Source organism: Leptonychotes weddellii, chromosome 10, assembly GCF_054177405.1.
Source record: "Leptonychotes weddellii isolate Sample4059 chromosome 10, ASM5417740v2, whole genome shotgun sequence".
Lineage (NCBI taxonomy): Eukaryota > Metazoa > Chordata > Mammalia > Carnivora > Phocidae > Leptonychotes > Leptonychotes weddellii.
In genome coordinates, this window is record NC_138378.1 from 112,034,732 (window position 1) to 112,048,103 (window position 13,372).

The following is a 13,372-nucleotide window of genomic DNA, read 5'->3' on the forward strand; positions in this document are numbered from 1 at the left end:
AGGATGTGAAGATATTCATATAAATATGTCAGTTTAAATGTTTAAAATATGGACAAATAAACTATAAAAATTTTTTAAAATTATAAAAAGAATGAGGAAAAGGAAAAGGATGGACAGGAGTAGACAGGAATAGAAACCAGACTTCCTTGAATAGATCTGGTTCTGCAGATTTGATTTTGAAGCAATGAAACTATTTTATATGATAATAAAATATTAAAGTCATAAAATACTCTACCTAAATTTAAAAAAGTGAATAAATGAACTAAATTTACCAGCTGGTAGAAAAAAGAATGTTAAATAAGAAAGTATTGCATACAACTTTAAAATATAAGAATTTGTACATGTCCAGTAGGATATACTTTTAGAGGAAAAAGAATGACCTGCAAAATTTTAAAATTTTTTTCAGCAACCATATTGTTAATGGTAGTATCATTCTTATTTCTCTTTATAGAAGTATTTCAGCTAATAATGGAAAACAAATAATAGAATTAAAGTATCACTATTTTACAACCCTTAATTAATTAATCTGGGCATTCTTCATTAAAGTCACTAACATAACAAAACAGTCACCAGACATTATCTACCTCCTGATGTAAAAACATAGTACCTCCTGTGAGGCTTAGAAAAAATAAAAGCTCAAATCTGAATATCAAACCCCTAGACTCAGGCACAGACTTACACAAAAGCTGGGAGATAGACCTATGCTTAATACACCACAGGGTGCCATCAACAGAACCCAATCAGTGGGAAACTTTATAGGACAAATGGCCTTTTTTCATCAACAAATACATAGCAAGGGGATAAATAGTAATGGATAGTGAATCTGTTGATATAAAAGGGATCAGAAATTATATCCACCAATTGCGATGTGTGGACTTTCTTTGGATTTTCTTTTATCTTGAATAAAGCAATCTATAAACACAATAAAATATTTATGACAATTATAAGGCAATTAGAAATTTGGGGGGGGTGGGCAAAATGGGTGAAGGGGGTCAAAAGGTGCAAGGTTCCAGTTACAAAATGAGTAAGTCGTAGGGATATAATATATAGCATGGTGACAATAAGAAAGAGAGGGAGGAAGGGAAGGAGAGAGAGGGAGAGAGAGAAAGAGAAGAAGAAAGGGAAAGAAAGAAAAGAAATTTAAATGTTGACTGAAGGGACGCCTGGGTGGCTCAGTCATTAAGCATCTGCCTTTGGCTCAGGTCATGATCCCAGGGTCCTGGGATCAAGCCTCATAGGGCTCCCTGCTCTGCTGGAAGCCTGTTTCTCCCTCTCCCACTCCCCCTGCTTGTGTTTCCTCTCTTGCTGTCTCTCTCTCTCTCTCTCTCTGTCAAAATAATTAATTAATTAATTAATTAAATCTTAAAAAAAAATGTTGACTGAATATTTGATATTATAGAACCATTGTTAATTTTTTAAGTTGTAAAAATGATATTTTGTAGAAGTGCCAGATACAATACAAAATATCCAGTGAAACTTGAATTTCTAATAAACTAAATATAAATTGCTCTTGTAATTATGGTTTTGGGGTGTTTTTTTTTTTTTTTGGTTTTTTTGTTTGTTTGTTGTAAAGAGGGAGAGAGTGGGGGGAGGGGCAGAGGGAAAGGGGGAGAGAGATCTCCATCAGACTCCTTGCTAAACATGGAGTCCAACACAGGGTTTGATCTCATGACCCTGAGATCATGACCTGAGCTGAATCTGAGAGTCTGATGCTTAACCAACTGAGCCACCCAGGAGCCCTGTGTAACTGTTTAATGCACTATGCCCTGTGTATTTTTATTTAATAAACCTGACAATTCTAGTATTATGGATATATTGAAAACAACAGTCCTTATTTCTTACGTATATACATACAAAACTATTTAAAGATGGAAAAAAATTATCTCTGAATTTGCTTCAAAATACTGTGGAGCCAATGCAATGTATTACGGTATAGATAAAACAAGATGAACTTTCATTGTTAACTGTTAAATCTTACAGATGGAGATGGGGCTGGGGCAGGCTCATTATCTCATTCTACTTGTGTGTCTGTTTTGAATTTTTCAAAATGAAAAGTTTAAGAAAACGTAGTCTGCATATTTCCAGTTCTATCAGCACCTGCATACAAACAGGCAAAGTAATATCAATGCCCACTTATTTAACTTCCAGTGAATTATGTCAGAATCTTCCATATTTGTGTTAGCTCCTTTGGGGCTATTTCACATGTACTTAAGATGGTTTCAGTAGGCTCTTGTCAGGGCAACAAACACCTGTCTCGACTGCCAACACCACTGGCCACTGCACAGCCCCTTTCCTGATGGCTTCTGAGCTCTCCAGGTGTCAAAGCTGCATTCTGGAAGCAAGGTTGGGAGGGGATGTTATGCAACTCTGTATCCTACAGTGTAGTGTGGGTCCTGAAGCAGCACTCCTTGGAGCCAGTCTCAAAAAAGCGTAAGACATCTCATGTAGCTCCAAGAGTTAACTACTTTCTTCACTGAAACAAAAAATCAGCTGCTCAGGCTGAGAAAGAAGTAAATAGTGTTCCAACTCCATTGCTTTTTTCTCCTTCTCTGGTCCCTTCCACCACCCCTGTCTTGGAACTCATCCCGAGCTAAGGTCTTTGGGAAGGGTTATTGCAAATGAAGAGGAGATTCCACGACTCCAACCCCCCTATTATACAGCTGGAGAAACTGAGTCCTGAAATAGGCTGCAATGTGCCCAAGGAAAACTACATCAGAGGCTGATTCTAAATTCTAAACCTGTTTTCCTGTAGTTATTAGGCACTGGGGCAGGTGAGATGAGCCACTACACTCTTTAGGGGATTTTCCTACACATAGTGGAAGCAGTAAGAAGCTGCTCCAAAAGGCAAAGTTGTAGCCCTTGAAGCAAATCCCACTGTCATCCTGGGTCAGGGCAATGATTCTTGCACATTTTACTGGTAAAAAGAGGTAATATAGCTGTCCTTTAGAGTAGGTGAGGTAATACTAAGTTCCCTATAAACTGGTGTCCTGGGCATTACATCTGAATCATACCTCTGTGCATCATTATCCAGAAGGGTGCTCCTGAACATAGCTTTGATCATCCAGGTCCTTCAAGCTGGGACATGGTAAACAGCTACCAGTTCAGCTATCTTTGTGGGGAGAGAGCAGAGAAGTGAGCCAGGCAATGTAAGAAGTGAATACCAGTTGCTATGTAGGGAACACTTCCTAAGGGACAAGGACTTTTTAAATGCTTCCCACCACAATATCTTACAAAGTACTATATAGTCCCCATTTTACAAAGCAGGAAGCTGAGATCCAAAGAAGTTAATATACTTCTCACACAGCAAGAAGACTTTCTCACTTAATGTCTGATGCCATATTCAGAACAGATCAGAGATAAAGAGATGGCTATTCCCATTTGCAGATACCCAGGAAAGATGTGACCTACGTGAGGTCACTGAGAAATATTAAAGCAGGTCTGGGTTCATAGATTGTGTCTCCTCCTTCCTGGTCAGTGGTCTGTCTACAGTTCCACATTGTACCCATTGAGATTAGGTCATCTTACCCTTGGGCTGCAGTGAGCAACCAGGGCCATTCTAGAGAGATCTGCTCAAAATATGCTCCTTCCTAGCTCTGATTTCAGCAAATTCCCCACTCAGAGTTGTATATACTCTCCTAAATGTTAACTAAAAGGTACACATTACTGAGAAGAGTGGATTCTGATACTCATCTTCCTGCAAAGGTTAACTTCTATCCAAATTTTCCATCCATGGCCCCCTCTGATGATTCAGAAGTTGTGTGGTCATGAATGAAGAGGTGCAACTACATATTTGGAGCTTTGATTGAACAGTAGAGATATAACTCCACTTGAATTAATAAGAACTGCTCTCCTCCTTACTGCTGGTAGAATCGATGGTATTTTGTATCTTTGCAAATTAGTCCTGGCAAACCAAAGGAGGTGAGTCAAGTATTATTCATCTCCTTCCCAGAGTCCTTAGGATCAGAGATATAATATTGATTTTTGTATTGACAAATTTATAAAACAATATTAGAATTTATATGCCAGGAATAAACCTTGTTCATATCATCTGCAACCTCTTTTGTGCTAGAGAAGAGGAGCCTTGGATACTCTGTAGCAGCCAAGACAGTGCAAAGAACATCAGTTACCAGGATGCTTTTGGGCAGATCTGGGCATCCTGCACCTCACAGGCTGGTACATAGTACATGCTCCATTCATGATTCCCAAATGAATGAGTGAGTGAATGAACATAGCAAGGGAAGTCTGCTTTTTAAAGTAAAATAGTACATAAATGAAATGAAAAGTATTTATGAAAGCAAATCAACCAACCAACCAAATAACAACAAAATGTTATAAATGAGTATACTGATAAAGAGGAAAATAAAACAAAATGGCTAAAAACTTAATGTTCATGAAAATTAGACTCCAGAATGAAAAATATCACAGTCTGATTCCCTCTGAATTGTAAAGACATGAAATTTCATTTTAGCCTCTATATAATTCTATTTTGGGGGATTTATGTTTATTTCTATTTAATTCCATTTATTTTGGATAAATGTCAAGTGGATCTGTGGTTGATAATTGTGGCAAACTAGGGTTGTGATATCTGATAACTCTCTTTGAAACCACACACACACACACACACACACACACACACACCCCACCCAATTATTTATGTAGGACAGAATGGTAAATAAATCTCAGTTTGAAAAGTCAAATTGATCTGTGTTTGCTTCCTGACCCTTCACTTACTAGCCTGGCTAAAACTAAGTGTCTCATTTGCAAAACTGGAAACATGATGTTTATGTTTCAAGAAAGTTTTAAAGAAATAACTCATTTATCATTTTAGCAATATATACACAGGATGCATCCGATACCAGGTATCACGCTAGGAATTTACATGCACGCACAAGTTTCCTGACTTCTTGGAGTTTACATTCTAGAGGGAAAGACACAGAATAAAAAGACAGCAAATAAGTGACAATTATAGATTATGATTAACGCTCTGAACAAAATAAACAAGGTGTTTTGATAGACAATGATAGGAAGACCTACATTAGATAGTCCAATCATGAAAAGCCTCTCTGAAGACACTGAATCAGAATCCTTAGAATTGAGGAGTAACCACTAAGGAAAGAAGCTCAGGCAGGGAGAATGGTGAATGCCAAGGCCCTGGAGCTGGCAAGTCCTTGGGAGGGTCAGGGGGCTGCAGAGCAGTCGTCAAGGAGAAAGCTGATGTGAGCTGAGAACAAGGTCAGAGTCAGGTCACACAGGGCCTTGTAGACCTGGAAGAATTTAGGTTTTATTCTAAGGGCAAAGTGAAGTTATTCAAAGTATTAAGCAGGAGGATGACTTTGTCTGATCTACATCTTTTTAACAATCTGGCTTCTGTCTGGAGCATGGACTGTGGAGGGGCAGAAGCAGAAGCCAAAATATAAATGAAGAGGCAAATCATAATAGATGAGAAAGAGAAGATGGGGACTGGAACCAAGAAGGTGTCATGGGAGAAAGAGCTAGATGTGGGCATTTTTCGTGTATTTTGGGTAGAGGATGGACAGGACTTGATGAAAGGTTGGATAATGGGAGTATGAGAAAGGGATAATTCTAAGAAGGTCCCACATTCTGCTTTAGGGAATAGTCTGGCTATTTACTGAGGACAAGACCTGAGGAGGAACAGGTTACTGGTCACAAATAAGATAATGCATACCTTGTATGGAAAGCGCTTAACGCAGTTCCTGACTTGTAATGTGCTTTCAATGGGTGGTACTAAAAGAAAATGCTTCTATTATCTTATAATTCAGGTCCATTAGTTTCCCTTGACAACCTATTACAATTTAAATAAAATCTTCCAGAAGCATTTTCAGTTTCACATTTCCTTGCTTTATGTTCACTTGTCAGTAACTAAATGTTTAAGGTCAATATACTCCTTATCTTAAAATCTCATGTGGGTAACGAGAACAAAATTGCCATCAAACTGTTCCACTTTTCATTTTAAATAAACACTGCACACTAGAGTGATTTTTGTGATCCATTCTTCCCGATTCTTCCTTTACAAGAAGACAGAGATGCTCTTAGGCCAACCTCAACAATGGCTAGAACCATTGACCACAGAGAGACAGACTACAGTTCTTCTTGTTCAGGACCAGTGACTGGGGAGTCCCAGAAATAGAGCAATCAGTGTTGCTAACATGTACAGGGAGATTGCCACAGGCTGGACAATGTGCCTTAAGTACTTATAAAAAGGGCAGCCCCTTGGAGCAGGCATGTTGCTCCTTGACTTACACATTCAGATAGTTATTAGAGCAACTTTCCAGCAGATGGCAGCAAATGGTCCTAAAGAAGGGGCACCTCATTAAATTGCATAAAATTGCTATTGGGCTAGGACTGGGTACACAATCTCTCATTAAAAAACTTATAACCACCCAGTAGATGGGTTATATCATTACCTCCATCATGCTGAAGCTCACAGAAGAGCGGCATATGGCCTAAAGTCTACTGTAGAAGAAAATGAGAGAGTTGGAATTTGGAATCCAGGTCTGAGTCAAAAACCTAGGAGCTTAATTCCTATGGTGTGTGAACTCCCCAGAGACATTTCTGGTTCCTCAGAATGATTGTAGACCTTTTGAGGTTACAAATTTTGGCTGATGTAAAGGAACCTATTCTAAATAGCAGAGCTACCCCACAGTGGAGCAGACTATTTCCCGAGATGACTTGCTCACCAAGGCAGGAGACTTGAGTGGAGATGCTCAGATGGCTGACCATGTCCAAGAGACTTCTGCAGGAAAATGAATTTGAGCTAAATGGCCCATGACATGGAGTCCTGCAGAGTAAATGAAGTCAGTCTCTGGGGGAGGAGTGTAGGCAATATGCTCATTTCAACAGTACTTTGTGACTCAATGTTAGGTTACATTTGGAGAAAGTTTCAGAGCCTATTTAAAAGCCAAACAAGAAAAGAAACTTTATTACTTGTTATTTCTTGTTTCTCTTGGCTAGCTTTCCCTTCCGTGATCACCAGACTTGACTCTAAATAACATTTAGCTGTTTGTTAAATTTACCTTGTAAATCAAGGTACAGCCCACAATCTACCCTACTGATAATACCCAAAAAGACATGTCTACTAAAGACAAGTAGGATCATTGGATTAGTACATAAGCCACCAGGGTAACAAATTTGGTTCAGATAATACATTTTAGTGCTTTTAAAAAAAATATATTTTAGTCACCTTCCTTTGTAGTTATACTTGCTGCTTTTGGAATAATAACAATCCCCTGGCATTTATCTAGTACATGATAAGTTTTAAAGTCCAATTGTATATATCATATCATTTTCATTTGATCCCCATAAAAAACTTCGTGATGTGTAACAGACCGAGATCGGTAGCTCCATTTTCCAAATAAGAAAACTGAAAGAAAAGAAGTGACTTACTCATAATAAATGTCTGGTCGAGACCTGAACTCCTGAACCCCAAAAAGACACTATCTTGGTTTGGCGTTTAAAAGCTTGGACTTGGGGCGCCTGGGTGGCTCAGTCATTAAGCATCTGCCTTCAGCTCAGGTCATGATCTCAAGGTCCTGGGATCGAGCCCTTCATCGGGCTCCCTGCTCTGCGGGAAGCCTGCTTCTCCCTCTCCCTCTACCCCCTGCTTGTGTTCCTTCTCTTGCTGTGTCTCTCTCTGTCAAATAAATAAATAAAATCTTTTAAAAAATAAATAAATAGTCCATTGTCTCTCATGGTTCGTCTACCCCTCCGATTTCTCCCTCTTCATTCTTCCCCTCCTGCTACCTTCTTCTTTTTTTTTTTTTCTTAACATATATTGCATTATTTGTTTCAGAGGTACAGATCTGAGATTCAACAGTCTTGCACAATTCACAGCGCTTACCAGAGCACATACCCTCCCCAGTGTCTATCACCCAGTCACCCCATCCCTCCCACCCCACCAGGGGTGTGGGAGGATGGGTTAGCCTGGTGATGGGTATTGAGGAGGGCACATTCTGCATGGAGCACTGGGTGTTATGCACAAACAATGAATCATGGAACACTACATCTAAAACTAATGATGTAATGTATGGGGATTAACATAAGAATAAAAAAATTAAAAAATAAATAAATAAATAAATAAATAGGGGCGCCTGGGTGGCTCAATTGTTCAGCGTCTGCCTTCGGCTCAGGTCATGATCCCAGGGTCCTGGGATCAAGCCCCGCATTGGGCTCCCTGCTCAGCGGGGAGCCTGCTTCTCCCTCTCCCACTCACCCTGCTTGTGTTCTCTCTCCCGCTCTCTCTGTCAAATAAATAAAATCTTAAAAAAATAAAATAAAATAAAAATAAATAAAAAATAAATAAATAAAAGCTTGGACTCTATCTTCCAATAATTGGGTTTACTTCACAGCCCTTTCTCCTCTTAGCCACATTGGCCAGGTCACTTAATTTCTCTGGCCCCTAGTTCCTTCATTCTTACAATAAGGTTAATAAAAATATCTATCAGTTACAGTTGTTGTGAAGATTATATAATGAAATCTAGGTACTGACCAGAACATGGTAGCACCCAACAAATTTTAGCTACTACTAATATATTCCGCTATCTCTGATACTTGTGTATTTATGCTGCGTGGGTGAGGACCACATACTGGCAGTTGTCTCTGACATACTGGAAGCAATTAAAGCACTTCAGTGTGACCCAACACCAGTCCTTCTCTGACACATTGATAATGTGAGTAGAAGTAGGTGCGGCACCCAGGCTGACTACTCCAAAACTGAAACCCAAATTGGAAAGTGTTGATAAAGGAAAAGATTGTTAATGACACCGGAAGAACAAAATCCATGGTGGCAAAAATGGGTAATATAACCACAGTAAAATTAAGAATTTCTATATTTTGAAATATGCCACGATTGGTGTGAAAATACAAGCCTCTTTCCAGGAAAATATATTTCATACTAGATGAGAACTAGCACAGAATTCTTATTCAGAATATGGAGAACTCTCAGATATTTGTATTATCTTGACAAAGGGTGATTTGGCATCTACTGTGTGCTAGGAAGTTTTCTGGATGCTGAAGTAGAACTTAAATTCTAGAGAAGGAAATACACAAGCAAAAAACTAATTATGTAAATGCATATATAATAAAATCTTCATAGGTGCTATGAAGAAAGCTATAACACAGTAAATATGTCAAGATTGTTGTGAGCAGTCTCTTTTTAATGGGTAGATTGAAGAAGTATTCTCTAAACAAATGATATGTGAATAAAAATCTGAATGAAACACCCAGTTTTGCAAACCTCTGGAGGAGAACATCCTAGGAAGAGAGAACATCAAATGCAAAGATCCTAGGGCAGGAACATTTGTGATATAGTCAAGGTATAGTGAGGATACCAATGGAGTTAGTGCTGGAAATTGGCAAGAGATGACCCTAGTAGATTGAGACAGGTGTTGAGTCATACTGTGACCCATAGGCCTTGGAAGGGCATCTAGATTTTATTCTGAGTGTAATGTGAATCCATTGGAGGATTTTGAGCAGGGAATGCACAATCTGACTTCTAGAATCATAGGCAAGAGACGATGATGGATATGACTTCAGTGGCAGCACTGGAGATGAAGAAAAGTCAGTGTTTACGGAATATATTTGGAAATAAAACCACCAGTGATTCCTAATGGATGTGGGAGATGAGGAACAAGGAATCAAGGTGCTTGAGCCCAAGGAATTTGTTAAATGATGATAGCACTTTCTGAGATGGGGAGATCATGGGGTAGGGGAGTGTGGGGGACAGTGATTTATTTCAGAGGAAGGGCTTTCAAGAATTCTGTTTAGGCAAGTTACGTTTGAGATGCTCAATAGAAATCTAAGCAGAAATACCAAATAGGAAAGTGAAGATATGAGGTCTTGGAAGAATGTGGGACAGGATGAGATCATGTAGGGAGTCTGTGGAGCTGAGAAGGGACAGGAAGGGGAAAAATAGAAACAAGTGAAGTGGGAGTAATCAGGTTATGGGAAGAAAACTGCAGTTGGAGTGGAGATGAAAAGCACTTGAAAGAAGCTAGAATGTTTCAAAAGCAACAATCAAAAGTTACAAACACACTTAGCCCACCTCTATATCTGTCAATTCATGAACATCAGAGAAAAACAGCACCCACTTGAGAGGACCTCTGGGTAGGGCAAAGCACTTTGGATATACCCAGTTCTGGGGTACAATAAGACAGTGAATAGTCCTAGAAGATAGTTCAAAAATAGTGAATTTACTGGTGACAGATAGCAAGTGCTAGGAAGGCAGAGAAAAGCTGTGGAAAGTTTGAGGAAGGGTGGGAAATGTAATGAGATGACAGAATGCACAACCACATGGGATCAGAGTCCTGGGAATGGTAGATGATGACCTGGGGGTCTTACACTTCCCAGCTGGGTGGGTAGCCATGCTGTGTTACTTCTGATGGTGTTATAGGGGAAGATAGGTAACCCATTTTAACCCCAGTATTCATCTTGGGATTGGTCTCTAGGTCTATTGATGTTGTCCTGCACAAGGCAATAGGTGGTTGTGATTTGGGAATTATTTCTAGCGGGCCTGAAATTAGTCTGAGATGTTCATTGTTGCCTTCATGGGACTGACTTCTGGTCAAGATGTAACATGTACTGATTAATAGTATTGCTTATAAGCATGAACCAAGGTGAGCTTGAGAAGAGTTTTTATCAGCTTGGGAGCATTGTTTATACAGCAAAACAGATGGTTTACACCTTAATTTAAAAAAAAATATTTTATTGCTAAAAATCGCTAACCATCATCTGAGCTTTCGGTAAGTTGTAATCCTTTTGTTGGTGGAAGGTCTTGCCTTGAGGTTCATGGCTGCTGACTCATCAGGGTGGTGGCAGCCAAAGGCTGGGGTGGCTGTGGCAAGTTCTTAAAATAAGGCAACAGTGAAGTCTGCTGCATCGATGGACTCTTCCTGTCATGAACAATTTCTCTATAGCATTCGTTGCTGCTTGATAGCATTTCACCCACAGTAGAACTTGGAGTTGGAGTCAATCCTCTCAAAGTTGGAGTCAATCCTCTCAAACCCTGCTGCTGCCTACACAGCTAGGCGTATGTAATACTCTAAATCCTTTGTTGTCATTTTGACATTTTCACCAGGAGTAGTTTCCATCTCAAGAAACCACTCTCTTTGCTCATCCATAAGCAGAATTCCTCATCTATTGAGGTTTGATCACGAGATGGCAGCAATTCAGTCCCATCTTCAGGCTCCACTTCTCATTCTAGTTCTCTTGCTGTTGCCACCACATCTGCAGGTACTTCCCCCACTGAAGTCTTGAACCCCTCAAAGACATCCATGAAGGTTGGAATCAGCTTCTTCCAAACTCCTGTTTATGTTGATATTTTACTTTCTCCCATGCATCACAAATGTTCTTAATGGTATCGAAAGTGGAGAATATTTTCCAGAGGTTTTCAGTTTACTGTGCTGAGGCAATTAGACAAATCACCATCTATGGCAACTATCATCTTACAAAATGTATTTCTTCAATAGTAAGACTTGGCAGTTGAAATTACTTCTTAATCCATGGGCTGCAGAATGGATGTTGTGTTAACAGGCATGAAAACAACATTGACCTTGTTGTACATCTCCATCAGAGCTCTTGGGTGAGCAAGGGCACTGTCATCAGCACTCTTGGGTGGCCAGGTGCATTGTCAACAAGCAATAACACTTTGAAAGAAATCTTTTTTTCTGAGCAGTAGGTCTCAACAATGGGCTTAAAATATCCAGTAAAGTAGGTTCTAGACAGATGTGCTGTCATCTAGGTTTTGTTATTCCATTTACAGATCACAGGAAGAATGGGTTTAACATAATTCTTAAGAATCCTAGGATTTTCACAATGGTAGATGAGCACTGGCTTCAACTTAAAGTCCTCAGCTGTATTAGCCCCTAACAAGAGAGTCAGCCTGTCTTTGAAGCTTTGAAGCCAGGCATCGACTTCTCTCTAGCTATGAAAGTCCTAGATGGCATCTTCTTCCAATAGAAAGCCGTTTCATCTACACTGTAGGTCTGTTGTTTGGTGTAGTCACCTTCATGAATTATCTTAACTAGATCTTCTGGAGAACTTGGATGCAGCTTCTACATCAGCACTTGGTGCTTCCTTCACCCAGCACTTTTATGTTACAGAGATGGCTTCTTTCCTTAAGCCTCATGAACCAACCTCGACCAGCTTCAAACTTCTTCTGCAGCTGCCTCAACTCTCAGCCTTCATAGAATTGAAGAGAGCTAGAATCTAGCTCTGGATTAGGCTCTGGCTAAAGGGAATGTTGTGGCTGGTTTGATCTTCTATCCAAACCACTAACGCTTTCTCTATATTAGCAAAATGGCTGTTCTGCTTTCCTATCATTTGTGTGTTCACTGGAGTAGCACTTTTAATTTCCTTCAAGACTTTTTCCTTTGCATTCACAACTTACATAACTGTTTGGCACAAGAGGCCTAACTTTCAGCCTATCTTCGATATGCCTTCCTCACTAAGCATAATCATTTCTAACTTTGGATTGAAATGAGAGATGTGCTGTTCTTCCTCTCACTTGAACACTGAGAGACCATTGTAGGGTTATTAATTGGCCTAATTTCAAATTGTTGCATCTCAGGGAATGGGAAGGCCAAGGAGAGGGAGAGAGATGAGGGAACACCCAGTCAGTGGAACAGTCAGAACACACACAACATTTATCAGTTAAGTTCACCATCTTATATGGGTATAGTTCATGGCACCCTAAAACAATGACAACAGTAATATCAAAGACCACTGATCTCAGATCACCATAACAAATATAATAATAAAGGAAACTTTGAAATATTGTGAGAATTAACAAAATGTGACACAGAGACACAGAGTGAGCAAGTGCCAATGGGAATAATGGCACCAATAGATGTGCTTGACACAGACCTTCCATTTGTAAAAAATACAGTATCTGTGAAGTGCAGTAAAGTGAAGCACAATAAAAGGAGGAATTCCTATTTTGTGATAAATGTCAGAGTAGCTGTAGCCTTGGGGAATAGGGACAGTCTGTGAAGGGCAGTGAGGGAACTTTCTGCTCTAGCGGTTCATGCATGCAAAATGCACAGCACACTTAGGCTTACAGCACTTTAATCTATGAATATTACAACTTATGGAGGATCTCAAAAATGGACAGAATAAGATACCATTTATAAGAATTTTGAAACTTGAAAAGAACACTAAATGTGCTGTATACAGATGTAGACATGTTGTAAAATACAAAACATATGTATTAACCATTAACACAAACTCTGGGATGATGGTTATTTCTGGGGAGTGAGGGTGAAAGATTTGGTCCAGAGGAGTGGATTTTAATTATCTTTATTTTTTTTTCAAAGATTTTATTTATTTATTTGACAGAGAGAGACACAGCGAGAGAGGG